This window comes from Lissotriton vulgaris, unplaced genomic scaffold, assembly GCF_964263255.1.
Source record: "Lissotriton vulgaris unplaced genomic scaffold, aLisVul1.2 SCAFFOLD_1028, whole genome shotgun sequence".
NCBI classification, from domain to species: Eukaryota; Metazoa; Chordata; class Amphibia; order Caudata; family Salamandridae; genus Lissotriton; species Lissotriton vulgaris.
Window position 1 is genome coordinate 56,936 of NW_028245109.1, and position 25,267 is coordinate 82,202.

The following is a 25,267-nucleotide window of genomic DNA, read 5'->3' on the forward strand; positions in this document are numbered from 1 at the left end:
ATGTGAACAAGGAAGGAGGAACCAGATCTCTTCTGTTATCGCAGGAAGCGCAGCAGGTCTTGGAATGGTCAATTCATCACAATCTCATTGAAAGCAGAGCACTTACCAGGAGTGCTGAACGAAGACGTAGACCAGCTGAGCAGGTCATCTTCAGTAAGCCACGAGTGGGAGTTGAACCAGCAGGTTCTGGAACAGCTCTTCAACAAATGGGGCAAACCGGAAGTAGATCTCTTTGCCACACCGACCAACAAGAAATGCCGGTCTTACGCCAGCAGATGTCACCACCAGGGGTCGTTAGGGAATGCCCTTTCGATAGCCTGGTCAGGGACATTTGTTTACGCTTTTCCTCCCATTCCCCTGATTCCGCGCTTCATCAGGAAAATGAAGATAGAGCCATGCAAAATGATCTTGGAAGCCCCGGCTTGGCCGAGACAATTCTTGTAAACAGAAATCCATCTGATGTCGCTAGTTCCTCCGTTGCCACTGGAGGATATTCCGGATCTTCTCACAATGTCCGAAGGACAGGTTTGGCATCCAGATCCACACTCGTTACACCTGACAGCATGGCTCCTGAGCAGCAAGAGTTCATGAATCTTCCTCTTTCCAGTGAGATCAGAGATGTTCTCTCCCAGGCAAGAGCCCCTTCGACAAACAAAACTTACAGATAGAAATGGAAAAGGTTTTGTGTTTGGTGTAGGAAGGAAAAGATAGACCCTTTTACTTCAAAGCCTCATCAAGTTCTGCCTTATCTGTTGTCACTGGCTAAATCAAATCTGGCCCATTCATCAATTAAAGTTCATTTAGCGGCCATTTCGAGGTACAGGAGGTCTGGATCTGGACCTTCATTATGGTTGTCCAGGATAATCAAGCAATTTCTTAAATGCTTGTTCAGAATCTACCCACCAGTGAGGCCTCCTCCACCGACTTGGCATTTAAATTTAGTCCTGTCTCAGCTCATGAAAGCTCCATTTGAGCCGATTCATCGTTCTGACTTGAAATATCTATCTTGGAAGTTGGCTCGCCTCTTGGCCCTCACATCAGCTAGGAGAGTTGGAGAGTTACAGGCCCTCACCACCCAGGAGCCGTTCCTACAATTCAAGAAAAATACTGAAATCTTTAGAATGAACCCGAAATTCATTCCCAAAGTACCATCGGACTTTCACTTAAACGAGCCGGTGATTCTGAAAACGTTTTTTCCTAACCCAGTTACTCCGGCGGAGAAAACACTTCACACTCGATGTGCAACGGTGCTCAAAATTCTACTTGGATCGCACTAAGGGATTTAGGAGGTCTTCAGTTGTTGGTTGCCTTTGGTGGTCCAGGCAAGGGTCTTCCACTGTCTAAACGGGGGATCGCAAGATGGATCACAAGTGCCATTCTTCATTGCCACACTGCAGCAGGGAAACCTCTGGCTGGCAGGATTCGTGCTCATTCAACAAGAACAGTGGCATCTTCAATGGTCCTCTTTGCAGGGCTGCTACCTGGAGCAGCGTGCACACCTTTACTAAGCATTACTGCTTGTAGTCTTTGCAACAAGACGATGCGGCTGTGGGCCAGGCTGTCCTAAGGAACCTCTTCCAGTGATGGGTGAGCTTTTCCTTCTATCCCACCTTCCGTTGATTGCACAGTTGTATTTCTTATGTCGTATTGACTGTTGCAGTGTATTATACAAAATGTATTTCTGGGTACTAACTGCTTGCTATTCCGATACAAAAGCATGGGAATCTATGAAAGTTCCAATACTGGGGCAAGAAAACAAGTTACTTACCTGTAACTTTGGTTCCCCAGTATTGGTAACTTTCATAGAGTCCCATACGCCCACCCACCTCCCCAAGGAAAGCTCAGCCTTTAGCAGATATGGTGTCGGATATACAACGGCTACGAAAATCTGAGGCTCTGAGGTTCCTTTTGGAGGGTTCTAAGGGGTGAGGCACGTCTGATTGGCTGAGGCCTAGAGTTTGGTCTCTTTTACAAAAAGAGGGTGATATGCTACAAAAGGGAATGAGGCCTAGGCCTTTTTCTTTCTCTCTTGTACCTACTGCTAAGATATTTTTGTTACCGAGACTCCCATTCCGACGACTGGGAATGATACAAAAGCATGGGAATCTATGAAAGTTACCAATACTGGGGAACCAAAGATACAGGTAAGTAACTTGTTTTCTTCGCGCTGACATAAGTGGTAGAACCTTTAGGATTCAACGGTGTCACTCAGATGACACTTAACGGCTGCTAGCATTCAATAAGTACACCAAACCATCACAGATAGATTCTAGTTTTGTTTGAGCATGGTTACTAAGTAGATGCAGAACATCTGCTTGAAGCTCAAAACTGAGATTCTGTTCTTTGTGAATTCCACTCCACTGGAAATACAGAATTAGGTAAACCATGATTCCTACCTTCCCGGATAGAAATCTGACCTTGAAACTGGATGAAGAGCTATGTTTCATGATTCAAAATTAAGCTGTCTCGGATACCAGCTTTCGACTTAGGAGAGTACTAAAAGTCTGAACAAAATAATTTGCAGTCCACACTTGGACGACAATTGTACATGCCCTGGTAACCTTCAGATTAGACTATGCAAACTCCCTTTAACTGGAAACCTGGGCTGGCCTCATTTGTTGGCTTCGGAAAGCAAAGAAAGCGGCTACTAGGTTGACTGCAAACCTACCCAAAAGACACTTTTCAGCCAGAATCCAAAATCTCTACACTGGTTGCCTGTGCAAAAAAGAATTCACCACAAAGCACCAATGACTACCTTCAGAACCGTAAACAAAAATGTCCTGCCTTACTCTGATAGATTTAGAGACTGTCTCTTGCTAGAACACTTTGTTCATAAAATCAGGGCTGGTTAAAAATCCCCAGAATAAGAAAAGCCAGGAGGGGAGGTTGCTCCTTTACTTATCAGGCAGAAAAAATGGGGAATGCTCTGCCAGCCAGCCTAAAACTCCAGCTCTGATACTCTTTTCAGGAAAGACTTAAAACCTTTATTTTTAGGGATTATAGCAGACGGTCTAGTTTGGTTGCTGTGATTTCACATGCTGATAGTGCTGATAAGCTCCCCTTGAAGCAACTATTCATGCTGTACAAATAGGAATTCTTCCATTCGTGTAATCAGGACTTCTCGGCACCACAGGGTTGTACCTTGAAAACCATAGGAAAATACAGGCCTAGGAGTGGAACCGCGTATGTGAACTCGACAAGTCACACACTTTTCCACATAGGCCAGTTGTTCATATCTAACCTAATGCTGATCACATTGTAGTAAATCTATTCAGCACAGGCTATTCTTCTCCTGTAAAGAAGGGTCAGGAACAAAATAAAAGTTCACATTTGCTGAAGCAATTGAAACTGTTTTGCACCTTTGCTCCAAATTGAAACCATTCCTGAAGAGTCCTTTCCTGCCCCCAGACCCAAATTCCTGCATTCCCCTATAGCCTCACATCACTGTGTAAGGCAGAGGATTTAGGGGAAGTAAGAGGGGTGCCTATCCCATTAAGGCGTAAACACACCAGGCTCTTTAGAGATACCAATACCTAGAGGGTTTGAAAAATACTCCAATTGACCACGTGGTGGTCAGAGGTGCTAGTGAACTAGCTGTGCCTGAGGTGGGGGGATAAGGAAGGGGGGGGGGGAAGCTCTCTAGTATACGGTTGTACCTAACCATGAATTTTGTGGAAAAAACTATTTTTGTTTTAATTACCCTCACACACCCTAGTGGTGTCATGCTTCATCATCGGGTCACCCTGATCCCTAAAAGTCGGGGTGGGCTCAACCAGTGTTGGGAGTTCTTTGAGTAATGAAATACAAGGGGGTTTAAAGATAAAATAGCTCAGGCAGATCCCAGATTTCCCTTTTTTCTTGGGTCTGTCTGGGTAATTTAAAAAAAAAAAAATAAAAATGGGTCTTTTATTGGAATATTATGGTCCTAAGACCCTAGTACCGACATGTTTCAGTCCGAAGCGGCCATGAAGGTCCTGGACTTTATTCAGGGCAAGGTTGACCTCCTATGTGAGGGAACTGAAAGGATGGGGAGCCCCTATCCTATCAGTAAGGTGAGGGCAGAGTAGCTGCTCCTTGTGGTATGTTAAAAGTTTGTGTATATCATCTGTAGAATCCTTCTACATGGAGCCATCATGACAGAATATCTCCGGGGGGGATGCAGCACCAACAGGCTTGTTGGTCACAAATGCTCCCAGGATATTCCTGGATGACCCCCAATTTAAAAAGGAATGGTCATTGATTGCATGGCACTGTTCAAGGGATTGGCTAATCCTCATAATCAATACGGCCAAGCGCCTTTCTGATGCAATACTAATAAAAATTAAAACCAGCGAAGACCATCTACTCACAGAAATCAAGCTGACACTCAATAAAAAAAACTTAAAGATGTAAACAAGGAGGCCACAGAACATAGACTACCTTATGCAAAACAAAATCTCCAAACTACAAAAATACCTCAAATTCAGCCATGAGAAAATATATCCCTATATAAAGGACGACTACAAAGGGCAAGAGAACTCTGATACAGGATCCCTGCGAAGTTGCCAGTCCGGATCATCAGACTCGGAGAAAGACTCCTGATCCAGAGATGGTTCTTACAGAAGTTGGCATAACAAACCAAGAAGACCACGACGTGGTGGCTTTAACCAGAGATATGGACAGCCACAAATGTACCCATGGCCAGGCCCATTTGGCCCGATCCCGTACAATCTGCCGGAGGTATTTTATCTTTAAACCCCGTTGTCTTTCATTACTCAAAGAACTCCCAACACTGTGGGTGAGCCCACCCCGACTTTTAGGGGTCTGGGTGACCCGATGATGAAGCAGGAAACCACTAGGGTGTGTGAGGGTAATTAAAACAAATTATTTCCCTACATTCATGGTTGAGTTGGGTATAACCTTTCACTAGAGAGCTTTTTTCCCCACCTTTCCTTATCGCCCCCACCTCGGGCACAGATAGTTCACTAGCACCTCTGACCACCACGTGGTCAATTGGAGTATTTTTTGTGATTTTATATCGCATTAAGGCTTCAACACATTTTGGAAAGGTGTGTGCTGGAAATGCTGTCTAAAATGCCTCAGTGCAGGTCATGGATAGGTCTTCCTTATAGTAACATATCTGAATGCAGTGTCTTATGGCCTATTTGCAGCTGACATCCCTGTAGGAAGATTAATAGAATTGTTCGAGGCATGTGAGCTGTAGATCACATGCTGTGCATAGCTCGCCATCTAGTGTTGGGTTCGGATGTTTGCACTGGTTTTTCTACCAAGAAGTCTTTCCAGTCACGAGGTAGGTGACTATGCCGTTCGATGATGATGCGCATGGGCATTGACTTCATGGTTAGTTTTTTTCCGCCATCTGTTTCGAATGTCTATCGCTGCACACCGGTTCGACACCGTTCCTTCGGTTTCCCTCAGTGCACAAGATACTCACACTCAACAGTATTGTTTTCAATCGGGTTTCCCTTTTTCCTTACTAAATCTAATCTTTCAATCAGAAAGCTTGTGGAAGGCCGTCAGGCCTACCAGTGTCGGGCCGAACTGCAGTCAATTGAACAAACTCCCTTTAAATGTTGCCCTCTGTCACGCAAAATAAACGTGTGCCAGGCTTTCTGCTCTTAATAAACACTTCGTGACCGTTTGGCTCGATGTCCCGACATGCAGAGCCAGCACACCAGCTCCATTCCGGACATCTTTGGACAACAATCGGACGGAAAGGCCATGGGAATGGAGGAACAGGAGTGGATCGCCATCCCAGAGCTCCACTCCGACCAAGAGGACGACATCCCACATGGACAACTTACTAGGAGTACAGCTCCCCCCTCGTTCAAAAACTCAACTTCACAAAAGAAGGCTCCGGTCTAACCCATGCCCTCTGGTTCCGGTCGGCACGGAGATCATGCTTCCGACACCCCGCCTTCGGGCTCAGCACCAAAGCTTACCAAAAAGCCTTCCGGTTCCGCCAAGACTCCCTCCAAATCAAGTTCGGAGCCGAAAACTTCAGGGTCGAAACAAGTTCAGCGCCAACCCCACCCGTTCAGCAGCAAAACCTTCTGCGCCGTAACAGTCAGATCTACCCAAATCACCCAAAAAGACTGTTTTGACGCACCAATCGACAAAGCAGATCCGAAACAAAAAACACTGTATATTCATCCTCAAACTGGACATATCGTCACTAAAGTGACTTTAAAAAGGACTGATCCAGAGCAAAAATACTACATTCCTTAAAAGAGAATGGTTGGAACTAACCCTTTCCCTCCTCATCCACTTTCTTCGCCTCCTTCACCTCCGTTTCAGCCTACTTCACCTGAACATTCACCTCCGCATACATCTGAAAACCAGGGATGATCATGGGGATGATGATCATCCAATGCAAGACCCCTGGGTTGATTACAATACCAATTCTCTCACGGGCAATGATCCTGTTTAGTGTAGGCTAGAATGAGTTACTGGGTAGAGCTGCCAACTACCATGGAGTGCAGCTACATAAGGAATCCCTAGAAGAGGATTTCCTCTTTGAAACCCTCAGTACCACACATAGGTCATCACATACACTACCTGTGCTTAAAGGGATGATCAGGCATGTAGATGACATTTTTAACGACCCGGTAAGAGCTTGTATTTTTACCCCCAGGGTAGGCCAAAAATACAAGCCAGCACTATCGGATCCAGTACATTTTAAAGGTCAGGTGCCAACTAGACTCCCTGGTTGTGTCCAATGCAAAGAAAAAGACCAACTCCCAGACAGCAGGAGATGCTCCACCCCAGATAAGGAATCCAAACTTACTGATGCTTCCAGGAAAAGTGTAACCTCAGGCGGCCAATTTCTGGCATGTCCAACACCCAAGCATTGCTAGCACAATATGACTGTGCCCACTGGGACGAGATGGAGCAATTAATACAATTTTATCCCCAGGAAAATAGATCTAAGACACAAGACCTGGTGTGTGAAGGGCAACTTATTTCCAATATTGCTATAAGATGTTCAGTGGGTGCTTCAGACACTGCTGCTAGAGCAATAAACACTAGTGTCCTTTTGAGAAGACCCGCTTGGCTTCGCATATCTGGCTTTAAACCAGAGGTGAAAACCTCCATTTTAAACACTCCCTTTGATCAAGAGCATCGATTTGGCCCATTGGTTGATTTGTCACTAGAGAAAATGAAAAAGGACACTGAAGTGTGAGCCCTTCAGTTGTAGTGCTAACACCAGCATCTTGCTGTGTCTGCATGCTTGGTTGTACATGTTGCTGCTCAAGCTAGAAGTACAACAGTACCTCCAACATCTTCCAAAGAGGAACATTTATTCTGTCCCTAGGTGGCTAACCTGGTGGAAAAGCTAAAGGAGGGCACAGCGATAGCAAATTTCTACTGGTGCGCCCAGCAATCTGCCACAACAAGGGAAACCTATTGCAAGCGTCTAGGCCGGGGCAGGAGAAAGATCACCACCCCCTCCCCTGCCCAGGCCACCTCTGCTTGCAGGCCTTTCATGAGGTGGGGGGTGGGGGAGTTGGACAACTGAGGAAGTAAGATTTCTACCCCTGCTGGGACGAAATAATCTTAGACGAATGGGTTTTAGCTGTAGTTAATCGGGGCAATTCCTTCGAATTCCCTTCACCCCCGCCCCCCCCCCCCCCCCCCCCCCTCCCCCTCACACTTTCCACTCCTCCACACCAATGACGCACCAAAAGTCTACTCTTTTTACTTACTCATCCCAAAGAACTACAGTTCCCTCCAGCCCATCCTAGACCTAAGGCCACTAAACCAGTACATCTTGTCGGAGCACTTTAATGCGAACACCTTGCAGGAGTGTTCGTGCTGCTGAGCCAAGGGGTCTTGATGACAGTGCTGTACTTAAAGTAAATCTACTTCCATATTCCCATCCACCCTCCCCTTCACCAGTACCTTCGGTCAGTGGTAAGTAAACAACACTCCCAATTCTAAGTTTTACTTGGCAGAATCCCTATGGCCCTCAGTGTTCAAGAAATGCTGGACCGTGGTGGTTGCACATCTGTACAAAGTTGGGTTCATGTCTTCCCATACCTTGACAATGGACTGATAAAGAGCAGCACCAGTCAGCAATGCTTTTCATGCTTTCAAACAGCTGTGACTCTACTTCACTGCCTAGGGTTCACTATAAACTTGAGCTCAGTGTTTTACACTGGCGCAGGTAAAGCATATCCCAACCAGCGGAGAGTCATAGCATTTTGCTATCTGCCTCTTTTTCAGTCTTTTCATCCCTGTACTGTAAGGAAGCTCCTGGCTCTGGTGGATTTTTGCATAGCTTTTGTGCCACACCAGATTACAGATGCACCTGCTGCAAAAGTGTCATGAGGCAGTGGCCACAGGCGGAGTGTCTTTGGGAAGATCTAGTGTTGATAATGGCCAGAACTCCATACTTTCTTCAGTGTTGAAATGGCAACAATCTGTTGCTTGGTAGGTGTTTTCAAGACCCACTTCCACAGATGGCCATCACCACTGACTCATTACTCACTGATTGTGGAGCATGTCTTTGCAACATGACTGTGCAAGGTACTTGGTACCCTCAGCAGGAAGGTAAACCAATCGGCCACCTAGTACAGCTGGCCATCCGCCTATCCCCCAAAGCAGTTTTCATGCTTGTCCAGGGCAAAGTGGTCCTCATAAAAATGGACAGCATGACCGCTTTGTATTGGATAAAGTATCGGGAAGTACTTACTTGCATCTGTCTGCATTAGCAGAGGAGGTAGGGCACTTGGCAGTCTGCAACATAATTCACTTGTTAGCAGAGCACCTACCACTTAAAAAAAACTCACTAACAAGTCCAATGGTGAGCACTCCGCCCGCAGTCCTACACATGAATTTTAAATGGAGAAAACAGTCTAAGCTTTTGTAATGATTAAATGTCCACAAGAGATTATGTAGTTTAGAGCTGCTTTATTCCAAGATGTATAGAGAGACCGCACCAGGAGCATCCAGCATGGTGCTCAGCCCAGCCAACTGTAACCTGTCAGGCATATCACCAATATTCTGATAGATGCATCACATGAACATTCCAATAGAGGTAGAGAAGGATAGCATAAAGAATACCAAGATACCACATTATCCTCTCTTCTTAAACAGAAAATAAAAAGCTAAAAACAGCAACGGAGAACAGGAGGAAATGAAAGCAAGTAAATTGAGCAACAGCGGAAAAAGGAACTACAAACAAACAAATGGGACTACAACCCATCGCAAATACATAGGAATTTGGCAAGTAGGACTAAAACCCACTGCAAGCAAATGGGACTATGACCCATCGCAAAGAACATTCTAATGACACAGGTGGGACTCAAACCCACTGTAAGCAAATGGGACTGACCCATTACAAATTAAAAAGGTAGGACTGAAACCCACAGCAAATGTAGCACGTGAAAAAGTGACAATGGGACTTAAAACCCAGAGGATCACATTATGCCAACTGGCATACTGGGGTGATGGGATATAAAACCAAACCCCCACAAAAACCTGTTTCTAAAGAAAATGGGACTTTAGACCCACCCCTATGCTAACCACAGCTAAAAAGATATAATGGAAATTTAGCATACTGTAAAAATACACAAAAAGCATCTACTCATAAACCAGTTAAATAAAACCTAATACTATGAAAAATTACATATGACCGTGAAGGAAAAACAATCTCTTAACCCCCATTTCTTTGTAAAAATTTGTAAAAACAGAATGACAGTGGTGTGCCTGTCACCGGAATGAGGTAGACAAGCAAGATTTATTTACCACAAAAGACTATATTTTTAATGTCACTGGTGTGCCGGTCACCGTGTAAAAGTGGAGGCAACGTGGAGGGAACACCGGAGCTCGATCCTTGCCCCTGAGAAAAAAAATATCCATATTGTAATGAAAAACGGAGTGCGATTTCGCTTCCGATTTTCCAGCATTAACATAAACAGTACCTTCGATTTAACACTGCGTTCAGTCTGCTGCATTACAAAGACTAAACGAGTGAAAGGGAAACTCTAAATGGCACTTGTCTCGCTGACTGATGAATCGTAAATAACGTTGAGTACACAGCGCCCGGAAAGGCTCCAAAAACAACCATGGCAGCACGCACAGTGACGCATAGCAGGGTGGCTCACAGCGCTACTGTACACAAATACATCAGGAGATCTGGGAGAGATGACTGCACGTCAGAGAAGCTCCGATGAAGACAGCAGGTGAGAGCGTGCACACACGCGCTGCATTTTTAAATCTCAAAGTAGCCGTTAAACTGACTATGGTTTTTGTCAGAAAATGAATGAAATGTCACACAAAGAAAACTGCGATATTGATATACCGCAGGCTGAGGTTTCTTGTAAAAGTCAAAGAACTCGACAAAAACTTGAACAGAGCGGGCATTGTTGGCTCCTCGCCTCAGCATAACGTGACACACAAGAAAACAAAACAAATGTACTTGTAGTAGGCTCCTCATAAGGTGCTCCATTTTAAAGAAAAGATACATGTCTTAAGTGATATTTCTTCCCCAAACAGCGAGATGAAAATCATGTGATGGCATAGCACAGGATGAGCAAGGAGCAGAACAGATTCTGGTTTAACCCATTAAGGGGCACAGCTTCAATAGAGGGCACAGCTCCAACACAGCATAAACTAGACTCTCCTTGTAAATAAGACAAAATGCAAAGTTGCCCAATAAAATGCTTACCCTCATGTGAGGATACAGCGTGAGTCCCAAAGTCAAAACAGACAGGCTTACCCAGCGTCGGGGCACAGCTCCAACTTAAAATTTGTAGACTCACTGGTAGACAGGACAACTGCCAGACTGCTGTGGGCGACCAATTATAGGTCACTGGTGGGGTCATGCTGGCAGTCGGGGTAGCTTTTCTTGTTGCAGGAGGTCCTTTCATAATTTGTAGTCTTCTTTCTTAATATCTTGTAGTTTGAAGTACTTCTAGACTTGACAGATGTAGGTTCTTCCTTAAGATCGTCGCCAATATGTAATGATGAAATGTCCACGAGAGATGTAGTTTAGAGATGCTTTATTCCAAGATGTATAGAGACCCCACCAGGAGCATCCAGCATGGTGCTCAGCCCAGCCAACTGTAACCTGTCAGGCAGATCACCAACATTCTGATAGATGCATCACATGAACATTCCAATAGAGGTAGGGAAGGATAGCATATAGATTACCAAGATACCACAGCTTTGTCTCAAAGTACCCACATCCACAGCCCATGGGTAATGCAGTATGGGTGAAGTGGTCAGAGATGTTTGCCTACACTGTGCCTGCTCTCCCACTCATTCGTATGTGGTGAGAAAGATTAGGCGAGTGTCCATGTTCGTAATCTTAGAGGCTAAGACTTGGTTACTTACTACGAGATTAGTTAACTGCTGCATCTTGAAGCAACTAGACCCCATCAAAGCCAAGGTCTAAGACTTTATCTGCTACTTTTTATGCCTTCAGAAGGCAGGTCTTGCTTATGCCACAATAAATCTTCATCTAGACGCTCTTGCGGCATACATGCAAAACCGGAAATACTAATTCTGCTTCAAAATACCTGTGGTTAAGCTGTTCATGGAGGGACTTAAAATGGTAATACCCACAAGAATACCTTTTTGCCCCTGTGTCGAACCTTCACATAGTTCTCACAAGGCTTATAGGTCAATCTTTTCAACCCATCCACTCTTGCAGCCTAAAGTTTCTATCCTAGAAAGTGACTTTTCCAGTAGCCGTAACATCGCTCAGACACATCAGCGAGTTACACGCACTCACCATTTGAGAACCATTAATTCAAGCGCACAAGAAAAGGATGATCCTTGGAAATACTACCTTGGGTAGGAGCATTGTATCCGCTTTCCACGTCAACCGGACTATTGGGCTGCAGATATGGAGATTATTCTACAACCAGATTCTGTAGTAAAAAGGCTGTTGAACACATTAAAAGTCAAGTGGGTGCTCACGTTCTGTATTGACCGAACATCATCCAAACATCTGCATCTTCTACCCACTACCAACTGTTAAATAAAGTGCCGTACAGTCTGTGGCAGAACATGTGTATCTACAGCCACACATGCTCTGAAAAGTGTTACTCTGTAAACATCTTTTCATTAAGTGTAACTCTGTAGATTCACTTCATTCCCAAGAAGCGCACAAGGATGACATACTTTTCTCATACTTTACTTTTCTACTAATTTACAGTGTGCATGCCACTTCAGAGAAGTATTATTCTGCATTCAGTTTTCACCCCTCACCCGCTGAATGGAAAACAGTCCACGGTGTAGTTGGTACACATGCACATTCTGGAATAAGGGTGGAATGTAATGTAATGTAATGTAATGTATAGGCATTTATATAGCGCACTACTTACCCGGAGGGTCCCAAGGCGCTTCGACCGCTGCGAAACCCTTCCTGGCTTCCCTGAGAGATGGTCCCTTAATGGGTATCTCCAGGGTGAGACCAGGCATCCCCGGCGGTCTGGTGGGGCCGTTAGTGAAGATGAGGCAAGCTAATGCCCAGAGTTGCCGAGTGTGATCGCTGATCAGAGTGGGCACCGAGGCGAGAGAATTATCGAGTCCGCTGACCCTGGTCCAGAAACCTGCCGCGCCGGGAATCGAACCCTGGTCCCGGGCCGTCCTCTGCTCTCGGGTCTGCCGCCTCTAACCAGCCACATCACCTCCGATAATTTTAATCGCCTTCAAAAAATAAAAAATTTCTAATGTCACAGAGCCCCATACTAAAGGGCAGGAGTATGCAAATCATCTGATTCTACACCACTACATGTTATGAACAGAAGCTTAGTTCATACAACCAGCGTTTTCTGCCAGAAAGTGATGCAGGACTGCACATTATTGCATTAAAAATGAACGTTGTTACCACACTTAAGGAAAAAATCTAACCTGTGATAATGGAGAAAACCTTTTACTGTGTGTTCATGGTATTCAGCTATTTGGGTGCGTTACCGATTGTCTAAAAAATGTCATTCACTCAAAATCTCGCCATCTGAGAGATTTAGATTGTTGACCCTTATTAAATGCATCCCACCTTTAGTACAGCTGGGCACTGTACAAAAAGAGTAACGGGTATGAGTATATAAATATCAAAGAGAAATATAAAGGAAACAAATTGCAACAATCAGTTGGCAGATTAATCGGCAGACCGTTTAAGAGAGCCAGTCTTGAAATCCCACCAAATGGCCACAAGATTCAGGGTGAGGCTAATATTTAGTGCACGAGAACGCCAATTGTGACCGCTCAAATGGATGATAGTTTTAAGTAAACTGTACCACAAAACCTAGGAACGGCGATTGATGCCACTTTGCTCATTTTCTAATGAGAGGCCCCTGAGAGTTCAACCTGTCAGCAATTTAGAGATGCCAACCCACACTAAGGCTTTTTAATACTGTAAAGCAAAGTGTGAAATCGCACTGGTTACCTTTTCACTTTACAATAGACTGAAAATACCAGGGATAGTGATCACGTTTTCTAGTGCCAGAAATCAAACGAGAAGTAGTGTGCAAAATTGAATTAAAGTGGGAGAGTTCAAGGGGCGTGGCTAGCGCAGAGCAAAATGGCTGCTGCTTAGAAAAGCTCCGGAGAAGCAGTAGCCTTCCGTGACAATCCGCTACATTATCTGTCGCAAAATTATGCCCCAAGGACTCTCGCTGGTGCCTGGGAGCAAGCAGCGTCTACAGGAACAACTCCGACCCGAGTCTGCAGCTGGAAACACGTGTCAACAAAGTTCGGACTATGGAGGCATATGGACCTCTCTGAAGCCGGGGAGTCAATTTGCAGAAACGCCAACTGGAGGAAGCAGAGGCGACAGGGGTGCGAGGGCTGGCGGTGAACGGCCCTGAGAGCGAAGATGCCGGAGAAGCTCCCCAGACCAAAGCGCTGGTAGTGATACTGGGTAATACCTCCGCTCCCCCCTGGTCGACCCCCCCCCCCCCCCCCCCCCCTCCCCCTGGAGGTTAAGCACCGACGCCTCCGGGTGCTGTGGATTTGTACGATGCCAAGAGGGCCCGATATAGGAGGTTCCTCTGCGGGTGACGGGACTGGGATGAGTAGTGGAACAGACGACCTGCAAGGAAAGGCAGCATAGTCGGGAGTCGGCGCACAGGTTTTGCGCCCCACGAAGAACGCACACAAGGTGATGCCTATCCACAGGGGCACAGCCGGGTCCTTAATCGTACTGAAGGCCTGATCACCGGACAGACCTAAAGGAGGGCCCTCACCATTAGAAAATCGCCAACCAGTGGAGAGAGCACAGAGAAGTGGCTACTGCAGTTGAAGGGCCCAGTACGGACACCCCCCCCCCCCCCCCCCCCCATAGCTGACTAGGATCTTAGCTGGAAGAAAGATGCGGTGACACCTAGCTCTACGCGCCCAGTTGCTGTGCACTGGCGCCGCCATATTGGCCTGCAGTAAGAATCAGTGATATACCGAGGACACCGAGCTGAGGTGGCGAGGGGCCACAAAGGCACTGGCAGTCTTTTGGGGGAAAGGGAAGGACTACGCCCGTCCTTGGACTTTTTACCCCCCTTCACGCAAGTACTTTTTTGGGGTTGGGATCGAGCACTCTGCTAAGTTGAGGAGGCTGGCAGTTATGAGGCGGGGAGGGGGGAATGGGTCGGTACGTATGGTTTTCTTGGTTTTAGTTTACAAAGGCAGTTACAGGTTAGCATCATTCCCACAACCTGAACTACATGCACAGTATGCGAACAAATTAATGTCTGCTTCACAAAGCTATCGCATATATGGCAACACAAGTCCTAGCTGAACACAATGCAGAGTTGCTCCCTAGAACTCTGGTTACCCCCTGACGTTACTCACATGGAATGTGCATGGGCTGGGGGATAAGATCAAGAGGGGCCTGGTACTGCAGGCTCTAAAGCGTTGCGCCCCAACGCTAGCTCTACTGCAGGAAACCCACCTCACTGGAACTGCATGTAAGGCACTGGACAGGTGGGGATATAAGATGGTGGTCCATTCGGAGTTTTCGTTGGGTTCCAGAGGCGTAGGCATACTGATGCGGAAGCAATCCACTTTCATAGTACATCAAACTAAAAAGGATGATCAGGGTAGATTTGCGGCCCTCCTTGATCAATGGGAAGGTAGGCCTGTTAATGTGGTACCCGTGTACATCCCCACCCCCCCGCCCCGCATGCAATAGCGCTCCCAGCGCTTAGTGAGTTTTCATTGACTCTGCCGGAGATGGAAATTCTGATAGGGGGGGATTTTAATGCCACTATAGATAATGTCCTAGACAGGTATCCAGTGAAGCCGCGGGTATCTGGCGTCTCTTGCCTGCAGAGTTTTATGGAGGCGCTTGGACTTGCTGACATCTGGAGGTACCGCCACCCCGTGGCACGACAATATACTTTCCACTCAGGAGCCCATAACAGTTTATCTAGAATAGACTACTTCCTGGCACCAGTGGATAGTCTGCAGAGAATTGATGAGGTAATATTAAAGCCCAGGGGCATTTCAGATCACTAACCGATATTGTTAACTTTCTCATATCGTCGCGAGACCCGCAGGCGGTTCTATCCTATCTACCTCGGGTACTTGCAGGTACCAAAAGTCAGGAAAGAGATCGTCTAAGCGATGAAACACTACTTTGCAGAAAATACACCATCAGTTGGCTCTCCATCTGTTTTGTGAGAGGGTTTCAAGACCGTCCTTAGAGGGCAAGCGATCGTTTCTATTGTTGGGCATAAGCAAGAGAAACCGAAAGAAATACATGACTTCGAGCTAGAATTACATGCAGCTGAGACACGACGCTCTACTGACCCCACGCCAACATCGCCTCATGCACTTCACCTTAAGCAACGACAATACAGAGAACACCTGAGGGAAGAGACTAAATCAAAGCTCGCTGCCACTAGGCATAGAATATGACCTGGGCGACAAAGCTGGAAAACTCCTGGCATGGCTAGACAAAAGGGAACAGAGCTCTAAGGGGATAGCACAGATACAGACGAGGAGGGACAGATGACAGCAGATCCACGGGTAATAGTCCGTACGTTGGCCGGACATTTTCAGAAGGTATACACCTCAGCATCTGCGATGACCGAGTAGGAGGCCCTGGCCTCCATTAAAGACATAGCAATGCCCAAGCTTACCCCGGAGAATGCCCTCGAGCTAGAGGCGGATCTTGCGGTAGAGGAACTGCAAACCGCAATCTGGTCATTACAATCAGGCAAGGCAATGGTGCCGAATGGGGTGCCGATTGAACTCTACAAGAAAACGGCAGGAATCATTAGCCCGCACTTACTACGAATGTACACTGACAGCCTGGAGAAAGGGGAATTGCCGCTTGACCAACGGTTGGCTACCATAGTAGCCATCCCTAAACCCGGGAAACCTACGACAGACTGCACCTCATACCGCCCAATATCATTGATCAATGTGGAAACCAAAATACTTGCGAATGTCCTGGCGATTCAGCTGGCACCAAACCTCAGGAATCTAATCCATCCAGATCAGTCTGGCTTTATGCCGGGCATAAACCCTGCACTAAATCTCAGTCGCTTACACTGGGTAATGGCTAGAATTCCATCCCTGCAGGAACCAGCAGTCGTGATCTCCATAGACGCGAGGATGGCATTTGACATGGTAGAGTGGAACTTCCTGTTCGCGGTCCTTGGGCACCTGGGTTTCGGCCCCAAGTTTGGTCCGTGGGTTCGCCTTCTGCACACCAAACCTCTGGCATATGTCACAGCTAACAGGCACATCTCTGACACTATCACATTGGCAAGGGGGACACGCCAGGGTTGTCCCATGTCACCTGTACTTTTCGCTCTGGCGTTGGAGCCTTTGGCAGCATGGATCAGATGGGAACCAATGATACGGGGCCTTCAGTGGACAGACTGGTGGGAGGAACGCATCTCCCTTTACGCGGACGATATATTAGTATACTTAACTGCCCCTAGATGCTCCCTGCTGGTCCTCCTTAATGTCTGTGAAAACTTTAAGATGTCCGGGTACACAATCAATTGGTCTAAATTGGTTATGTACATACTACATGGCCCCACACTGCAGCTCCCCGCTGGATGCCCACTCATAATCGCACATCACTCGTTTAAGTATTTGGTCATAAATGTCACAACTAGCCCAGATGCGTTCTTTTCTAAAAACCTGGCGCCCCCAATGGAGCATCGTAAGAGAGATGTGGCACACTGAGAATCGCTTCCTTTAACTTTGTTGGGGAAGGCGGCACTGTATAAAATGATGGCGCTGCCCAGGTTTCTATTTGCTCTGTAGAACACACTATTCCCTGTACCTCAAATATTTTAAGCAAATTGCGGCTCAGGTGTCCACACTACTATGGGGCTGCAAACCGGCATGTATAGCGCAGGTGAAGCTGAACAGAGGATGGTACGATGGTTGAATAGCACTCCCTAATATCCAACTGTATTATTGGGCAGCTCAACGAAGTCATTAATCAGTGGATACATGCCTCTCAGGCTGACCCAGCATACAAAGCGCACAGGTTTCTGCTGGGAACAGAAAATGTGCTGACTGCACTTTATAATAAAGGGCATATCTCAAAGCTAATAGGACCCACGAAACACAGTGACAATATGGCATACAGCACAGGCACGGTTGGGGTGGCAGGGAGTCATTACCCAGCTCACGCCACTCTGGGGCACTAAACAACTGGGAAACCTTAGAAATAGCAAGGGCTTTGAGCAATGGGATACTATAGGCATCTCCACAGTGGGGGATCTAGGGGACAAGGGGAAAGTGATCCCGTTTGGACAGCTTCGGCAACAGTACGAGCTTGCACCAACCGAAATTTTCCGATGCACACAGATTCAACACGCGCTGCTTGCAGTTTTGACAGAAGGCACGGAGGTGCCTGAGGCCGCCCCGCTGGAGGACCGGCTGCTAACGGACTATATGCAAAAGCGAGCCACACCGTTCACATATCATAAGTTAATTAATAATCTACCAGACCCCACAGTCTCTCTCGGGGATAAATGGGCGCACAATGTAGGGGACCTAGATGAAACTGAGTGGCAAGAGGCGTTGGCCTCACGGAAAGAGATGGGTATACCCTAGCGGTTCAGACTGGTACAGCTCAAAATACTGCACCGCACATACCACATTAGATACACTCTATGCAAGATTGGCAGAGCACAGTATCCATATTGCCTTAGAGGGTGTGGGGAAGAAGGGACATTCTATCATACAGTGTGGCAATGATCTAAGATAGCTGACTACATTTAAGATAATGAGAACGGTGTCACAGACGGAGGGAGTGTCACTAATTCCAGAACCGCGAAGGTGCCTGCTAAATGTTTGGGAACCGAATGACCTTACGCATAAGGCGCAGACATAGGCAACGATGGGACTAATGGTGGCTAAACAAAATATAGTGCAGACATGGGGGTGGCAGGGGTGCCGTCTTTGGCAGCATGGTGTACAGAACTGGACAAGGCCATGATGGCTGAAAGGACTGTATTTGTCAATCGGGGTTGCCCCCTAGAAATGGAGCGTGATATGGGGCGCGTGGAATAGGTTCCGGGGAGATATATGAGAGCCGCCCCCGGACCGTGACGAAGAGAGCTGAGGGGTAGCAATAAAGTATGTGTCAGGATAAACCTAAACGAACTATCTGGATTAGCACATGACATTAGGATATGTAAAGACGTCAGACATAGTTTATTACGGGAATGTATATTGATTGTGAAATGTGATTATGTGCAACCTGAATTTTATGCCGCAGTTTACTATGAAAACAAGACAGATTTTCAAAAAAAGTGGGAGAGTTCACAATTTGGTAACCTAACAAGCTGTTTCCACCATCCAGCCATAAAAGAACAACAATCTAGATGATGATTATGAAATCTGAAGGGGCTAAGAAGCATTTGATATTTTTTTTTAGCAAATCTAGTTGATAGAAACCTGAATTCGAGATATTACCAGTGTAGCTTAATAAAAGCCCTAGAAATGTCACAGTAGGAACAAATGTTGTGAAGTGCAGTATGCCAAATTTGAACAGGGTATTGGCCATCAAAGAGCAACAGTGTATTGAGTTCCCCAGCCAAGATGGTCCTGCAGACAGCAACCATCCTCCGCAGAAGGCATCCTACAAAAGCAGAAGGATATCCACAGCTACCTTCAGTTCAGGATAACTAACATTGTAAATTCTTCAATGCTGTTGCAGGTCTTGAGTAATTCTTTTAAAAAGTTAATTGTTTTGTGAAGCTCGCAATGGTTACCCTACATGCTTTTAGTAAGCAGTGATGTTTGTATGTTAATTGGTCGGGGGTTCATGGACGCTTTAGGCTCATGGTATTTTGTTTTATACCAGTGGTTCTTCACCTTTTGATTTCTGTGGGCCCTCACTTAATCATTACCGAAATCCGGTGACCCCATTCATTAATTTTTAGAATCTGGGAACCTCCACTGAGCTATTGGAACCTGAAAAATCTAGTCCATGCAATTTCGATGATTAGAAACACAAAAGAATGCACACAGAAAAGCAATACTCAATCGATTACACAAATTATGTAGTCTTTTTTTTAATGCTCAATTTTTTTAAAAAATCTAAATTGGTATTTTAATGGGAAAGTTGGAGCTTTCCTAAACAGTTTAGTACACACATCGTCCCTACTATAGTCTATCTAATGCACATCCGCTTCTCCCACAGATCAATCTAAGGATACCAACTTAAGTGTAGCCTCCTTTTTCAAATTCCGTCACATTTACAAAGCATTTTAACATCTTCAATGTTAAATATTGCTTATTTATTTAAATACCCTTTATTAATCTATTAATATTTCTTTTTCTAAGCAGTAGTGGACCCCCAGAGGTCCCTGGAATACAGCTTAAGAACTGCTGTTTCATACCACCCCACTACCACCCGATTGGTTTCCTGCTCCATTTTTACATGTTGGTAGGGATGTGTTGGCTTGGCAAAACTAATCTCTGCTTGTAATCCTTAACCTCTGAGATTCACAATGGTTCAGCTATAACTGTGATGCAGTCCCGGATATATTTTATTGATCAGCATTTTCAGAACTACTATGGGAGGTAAATAAGAGCACCATACCTGCTGATTTTATGTAACCATTCATATGTGTTTGTAGCTTTTCTTTCCTACACATCTGGCTAAGTTGACCGCCTTGAAATGATCTGTTGGCCAAGACCAAATAGCATTCTGTTGAGCTCTTTGCCACATATATCTTCTATTTTGAATACTGTAAGAGACTAAAATCTCTAGACTGCCTTCCTCACCTGTGCCGGGGTAAAAGTCTGTTTGCAGCTCCTTACATTCTGTTTGGACCTTTCTAGTTCTTTAATGCCAGTCACTAGACGGCATCCTTCTGCAGGCTGCTGTGATGGGTGACCTACTCGACAAACTGCCCCTGACCCGTATCTCAGATTAGCCTAAAGAATTTTCAGTTTTTTTATGTATTAAAAAAAACATGGCCATGACTAGTTTGCATTCTTTATGGAAAGTACTTTTAGGAGGGTTTAAGTTTTTATGATCAAGAGTAATGTTAATTTTTTTGTCGCTTGTATGGTGTACTTGTGCTTAACTGACAATAAGGTAGCAATAGCTGTTTCTATGACCGATCAAGTTAAAATGAAAAATGAATTGGCATAAAATATCTCCCACCCTACCAGGGATGAGTAATGGGCTGTGCTGTTGCAGAACCTCTGCCTCGGCATACATGACTTGAATGTGAAAAGGAAATCTGAGTAATTTATGTATCCCTATGTGAACACATCAATTTTCCTGGGATCGGATTGATACCAGCTTTACATGTGGATTTCTGTCTTGGTAATGCATCCTTTTCACACCAGAAATTGGTTGGGCAGCATTAGTCTTTTATTATGGATGACCTACCCGTTTCTCATTAAGGGGCCAAAAGTTAATCTTTTGCCCTTGTACAGTAGTATTCATCAACATTGCTAGAAACAGCATAAGTTTAGGAATGTACATTCAACAGAGTAACCATGTCGTACAGTGTAAAAATTCACTGGGTCACCGTAAGGCAAATTGTGCCACTATCTTTTCTTGTTCTAAGTACATTTATCGCTTGTTGAATAATCACAACATTTTAATTGTGGTCTTGCTTCATAAAGCAATGATAGTCATATTTTTAATTCACTCAATAACTCAAGTATACTTTATTTTAAAAACGTCTTATTTTGAAGGAGCTATTTTTTCTAAAAACATTAAAATACTGTTACTTTGGAATAACTGTGAAGCCCTAGAATGGGTTTGCTTCTCTGAGGTGGTTCATTGTGAGAGGAGTATTTGTTTTTCTGTTTTGATCTTTAAAATTGTCTATAGTTTGTACTGAGTGCAGCATAAGCCTGGTTCTAGACTCTATTTCTGCTCGGTTTTGTGGACAGGAGCAAGAATTGCGCTTGGATTAAATTTTTATAGTAATGTATGAAGCACTTTCTCAAAAAACACTGTTTGTACCTATGCTGTAGTTGAGCAGTCTGAATACTGTGCTGTAATTGGTGGGCTCATGCCAAAGGGGAAGGGTACCATAAAGGAGTGCACCAAGGAAAGTACTATTCCAACTACATCACACTCTAATGCTCATTATAATAAACTGATAGAGATCAACAAATCCAGATTTGCAGTTCTGTGGAAATATTAAAGGCTAGGACAAACCAAAATGAAAATGCTCCCACGCAACTTAAGACTGGGAAGTTCTGTCCTCGAAATCAACCTGATGCCTCTGTTGGTATAAGGTTTCAAGATTTAACTGAGTTTTCACAAGAGGAAAAACTGAACATCCTCATCGACATTAAAAGGTAAGTAAACTCTGGCCTCTCGGAAGCTCAAAAATGTTGCTGTTATATAAGCACATTCAGCTACTGGAAGTAATAGGTTCTGCGGACCTAAAGCTAATCTTTTTTTGGAAACTTTTTAAGTGATAGGAAAGTAGCTGAAGTCTCCTTTTATTTTGTTAAATTGCTGATTTGGAAAAAATTGAAATCCTTGTTGGATCTTGGACTAACAAGTCCACTAAGGCGAGGGTATTGTACACCAAGAATCAACCCATGACCTCATTCTCAGGATTATTATTAAAACTATGCACTTTCATTGTAGAACCCTAAATAGCTTAGTCAGTGAAAAATCTCCTTTAACCCCTTCTACATTCAATAAAAAGAGTAAACCTAGGGGTAACAATATCCATTATAGACTTGAAATGCTTTTCTATGTATGTGAATTTCTGTGCTGCCTGGTCTTATGGCTTCATAAATCCAACTGATGCAGCATTTTCAAGTTATGTTTCATGATATAGGGGGGGCACTGTGACCCAGGTCTCGCAGTTTCAATATTTATGGTTTAAACATGTTAGAGTGGGTTATTGGAAGACCTATTTCCAGAAATATATATATTCTAATTCTTAAAGGTACTTGGGTTAGAGTGCCTAGATATTAAAGGCTATGCATCTTTTTCAAACGTATTCTGCCTAAAAAATACAGTAAAAAGAGTGGAAAGTTTGACAACGGATTATGTTTGGATTTTGGCTTATCTATTGTATCTGCTCCCTCATGGATTGGTCTTATCCACTTTGGATTCTGATGAATGTTTTTGGCAGTATTGTGGTTCTCTTCCAGGGGATCCTCATCAATAGTCATAAGCATTAGAATATTCCCGCCCATGCGCGGGACCCCGGAAACAATATATTATATGTGCCCCACATATACATATACATATACATATATATATAAATATATATATATATAAAAATAAGCAATTGCAGCCAAATAAAACAGAGCTGGAATATGCTGTGAAGAATTTCCACCATACATTTGTATTAGCATTAGAAACATGAGAAACAACACCAATGCTTGTAAGCATATACAGCTCCCAGGCTGCATTGCAAATACCCAGTCTAAAAAGACTGAAAAGCTAACCTGTAGCTGCATGTACTAGAACTGACGCTGTGCCTTTAAGGCACCTCTGCCCCTAGCTTCCCATCATGCCTCAGGGGTTACAGTTAGGTCAGTTGTTCTTTTCGGAGACTGAAAACCAAACCATGGTAATAACAGGTTAAAACATCTCCTACTTAATAAACAAAGTCCTTTGCCCGAGGAGGCGGGAGGGTTGCTTATGACTTTGATGAGGATACCCCTGGAAGAGAACTAGGATTACAGGTAAGTAACTAATCCTTCTCTTCCAGGGGATCCTCATCAATAGTCATAAGCATTAGAATAGAGTAGCGAGCCTCACCTCATCCCTGCGGGCAAAGGAATCAACAGATAACATTCATAGTCATAGGCCCAAAAGTAGGCCATATTCTACCCAAATAGGTTTCTCAAGGAGGCTTGCCCTACTTGAGAATCCGCTCTGGAATCAGACTCTAGGCAATAATGCCTTGTAAAGGTATGGACTGGTTTCCATGTAGCAGCCTTGCATATTTCTGACATAGGAATGTCATGCAAAAACGCTATTGTGGCCGCTTTCCCTCTAGTGGAGTGAGCTTTTGGTGTATGTAACAAAGGTTTGCCAGCCAGCTGGTATGCTAGTTTGATACAGGAGACAATCCATCTGGAGATGGACCTTTTGGCTGCTGCAAACCCGGTCCTCATTGAACCATAATTGACAAAGAGTTGGTCTGTCTTTCTGGTGTCCTTCGTTCTTTCCAGGTAAAACTTTAGCACCCGTTTAAGATCCAACGAGTGCAACGACCTCTCAGCTGGGGTCGATGGGTTAGGAAAAAACGAAGGAAGGGTAATCGTTTGATTTATATGAAAATCCGATACCACTTTTGGAAGGAAAGATGGGTGAGCCCTCATTACCACTCTGTTGTGGTGAAACACAGTGTAAGGTTCCTTGGTGCAGGGTGCTTGTATCTCGCTAACCCTGTGTGCAGAGGTTATTGCCACCAAGAAGGCCGCCTTCCAAGTAAGATGCTGCAAGGAGGCCTTGTGTATAGGCTCAAACGGTGTAGACATCAGCCTGGAGAGAACCAGGTTCAACTCCCAGGGAGGAGAAGGATTTCTCACAGGGGGATAGACCTTCTTTAATCCCTGAAGGAAATCCTTAACCACTGGGACCTGAAAAAACGATGTTTGTGTAGGTGATTTTCTGTACGCTACTATGGCGGATAGGTGAACCCTAATAGAAGCGTATTTCAACCCTGATGTAGCTAAGTAAAGGAGGTATGGAAGGACTACCTCTTCTTGCCCTTTGGTGGGATCAAAGCCATGGTCCTTACACCAAATGAAAAATCTTTTCCACTTGAACGCATAAGACGCCCTTGTGGAAGGTCTCTTTGCCTCTCTTAAAATATTCATACATTCTGGAGGCAGATTTAAGTGTCCATATTGCAAGACCTCAGGAGCCATGCAGTCAGGTTCAGCGACGGGAGGTTGGGATGCAGGATCCTCCCGTTCATTTTGCTCAACAGGTCTGGCCTGCACGGCAGGCGTCTGTGTGGACACAGCGACAGATGTAACAGGTCTGGATACCACCATTGTCGCGGCCAATCCGGAGCAATTCGGATCATGTCCATGCTCGATCTGATGAGCTTGGCCACCACCTTCGGAATCAGTGCCAGAGGAGGAAACGCATACGCGAACATTCCTGTCCACTCCAGCAGGAGAGCGTTCCCTTGCGTCCCTGGCCGGTGGAACCTGGACGCGAAGGCGTGGCATTTGGCGTTTTCGTCGTCCGCAAATAAGTCTATGTCTGGACGACCCCAGCAACGGAAAAGTTCTTGGACTACTTCGTCGTTTAGCACCCAGTCTGGCTGATCTTCGAAGTGCCTGCTGAGTGCGTCCGCTTTTGTGTTTAGCTCGCCTGGAAGGTGTACTGCCACCACCGACAGTCCCCGAGCCAGAAGTCAGTGCCAGATTGTCTGGGCCTCCAGAGACAGGGGGCGAGATCGAGTTCCTCCCTGCTTGTTCAGATAGAACATAGTTGTAGTGTTGTCCGTCTGAACCAGGATTTTGTCCGTTGTTATTGCTGGAAGGAACGCTTTGAGCGCCAGCTGAACTGCTCGAAGTTCCAGCATGTTGATGTGGTATGTCTGAAGGTTGGTCGACCAGCGACCCTGAATCTGAAGATGACCCATGTGAGCACCCCAGCCTTCTAGAGATGCGTCCGTTACCACAGACAGCGAAGGAAGAGGTTGCTGAAAAGGGACTCCCTGCAAGACATTCCGAGGGCGAGTCCACCACTGTATTGAGGTCAGTGCTGCTTGAGATAGGATGATTCGATCCTCCCAATCTCCAGTCGCTTGGTCCCACTGATCTTCCACAGACTCTTGTAGAGGTCGCATTCTCAACCTGGCGTTCGGTATTAGGAAGATGC

At 45.2% G+C, this 25,267-nt stretch overlaps 1 protein-coding gene and 1 long non-coding RNA gene across 2 annotated transcripts in view; both read left to right on the forward strand.

Annotated features, from left to right (window-relative positions):
• Positions 1 to 25,267, forward strand: part of LOC147666535 (lysosome-associated membrane glycoprotein 1-like) — a 113,954-nt gene that overhangs the window by 19,529 nt on the left and 69,158 nt on the right. The gene's annotated exons all lie outside the window — the stretch shown is intronic.
• LOC147666536 (uncharacterized) lies at positions 8,021 to 13,066 on the forward strand. Its single transcript, XR_015304755.1, has 3 exons — positions 8,021 to 8,868; positions 11,171 to 12,285; positions 12,633 to 13,066. It is a non-coding gene; the product is annotated as an uncharacterized LOC147666536 (long non-coding RNA).